The 1,938-nt window shown below is 28.2% G+C and overlaps 1 pseudogene; it reads right to left on the bottom strand.

Moving 5' to 3' along the window:
- The window catches only part of LOC100162447, a 9,167-nt pseudogene that overhangs the window by 2,752 nt on the left and 4,477 nt on the right, over positions 1-1,938 (bottom strand).

Consider the following 1,938-nt stretch of genomic DNA (forward strand, 5'->3'; position numbering starts at 1 on the left):
AAACAATTTAAACATCATTTAAATTCTACAACATTTTTTTTATTTTTTTTGAAAGTCAAATAATAATAAAATATAAAATCGATATATCAGCTCCTCAAAAATATTATTCCCTATCTTTTTTGTAATAGGTGACTTTACTCTAAGATAACTTAAACGCATAGAAAAAATGGTTTTGCGTAAATGCGTTTTGTCTATGTTGCGCGTGGGCCCAGAGAGAGAAAACAGGGGTCTCTAACCTACGGCCCGAGGGCTGAGGTTTTTTCACCTGCAGCCTGTGAAGCTAATTAATGTTTTGAAAATAATATATTTAATATATTATTTACATTTAGTTTTCATTGTTTTCCATTTATTTAATCAGGTAATTAAATAAAATTAATTTATAATTTTTGCTTTTGGTGTTATTCATAACAGCTTATAATGGTTATACATAAATACTAACACTAATTAATAATAGAAAAAGTTGTTATAAAATTTAAAAAATATATATAAATAAATATACATTTTTCTAAATAAATTTTATCTATTCTTCAATTTCATAACCAGCAAAATATACAGCAGAATGACTTCCCGATCATTTACTATTTGCACTTGAGGTTTTTAATAATAAACGTATTTTTCACTGTACACGATTAATACGTACCAACTGGCTTCGCCTGCATCAAACTTCAGTGTATCAATACCAGAAGTTGCAAGTAAATTGCGTAGACCATTTGACCATCATGTCGCCGCTTCGGGATTTGTGAAGTCTATATAAGAGGCATTTCCATTCCACCACGTCGAGTTCACTGTGCCCGCTGTACTATTGACAAAGTATCCGTTGTTCTTGGCAACTTCGTGAATAGGACAATCATTGTTTATGAACGGATGTGTCCACAAAGAAGTCTTGAAGCCATATGATCCTATTATAACAATATAATGTAATATTCAGTTTTTGAAATTAACAGTTCTTATCAATATTCATCTATATTAATATTAATGATGATAAACAGCTTATCGAAGACTAAATAAATAATGAAATAAAATATGGTGAGTGCAATACTCTGATTGCAGTAACATTATTTCATAGTCATAAAACCTTTGATGTTTGAGAGTTTAACTAATAAAATATATAGAACTTTTTTTTTTATAAGTGTTTTGATCGTGGAATGTTTTTTCAATAAGCGATATAAACACGCAAACCTATTTATACATTATATATTATTATATCAACAATTTTACACAAATATCGTGCTTAAAATTATACAGTAGTCAGAGTAAAGAGTATAATTTAAAAATAAAAAATTATCAGTAGACACTCTAAAATAAGGATGATAACATTATAATATAGCACACCCAAATTGCATGCAAAATAAACTTTCTAAAACGATTATGCAACTTCTTATCAATAGGTATGACGTTTGTCACAGTGCATCGTTGGTAATCTTTTGAAAACTAAATTTGTGTCAACTAATCCCGAAGGTTTACAATTGTATTACCTAACATCGGTTAATCTATTATAGATAAGCTTTCCGTAATAATTACCGAGTTTAGAAATTAAATTCAACCATAGCGGCCATTATTATAGTATATAATTTCGTATAATATACTAATTTATGAGTTTTATATTATTTGCTAAACATACAATTTATTAAACAAACCGTCTATAACAATATAGATAGGCTAGTCATCCACAGTAAATCAAACACTTGGGTATTGTATTTACATACTTATCATCATACCTAACCATTACCTACCTAATAAAGATGATAACCTTATTAAGCTAAAAATAAGATCGATTCTTACGTTTATAATTGAATATTAGATTCTGAACGAAGTGATGAATGTATTGATTTTACAATGATGTGTGTTTTTTTTTTTTTTTTGTGTCTGACGACAACTTTTGGAGCAGTAAAAATGCTTCGATTTTCAAAAGTTGTACCTTTTCTGAAAGGAAAGTGA

The sequence above is a fragment of the Acyrthosiphon pisum genome, chromosome A2, assembly GCF_005508785.2.
Source record: "Acyrthosiphon pisum isolate AL4f chromosome A2, pea_aphid_22Mar2018_4r6ur, whole genome shotgun sequence".
NCBI classification, from domain to species: Eukaryota; Metazoa; Arthropoda; class Insecta; order Hemiptera; family Aphididae; genus Acyrthosiphon; species Acyrthosiphon pisum.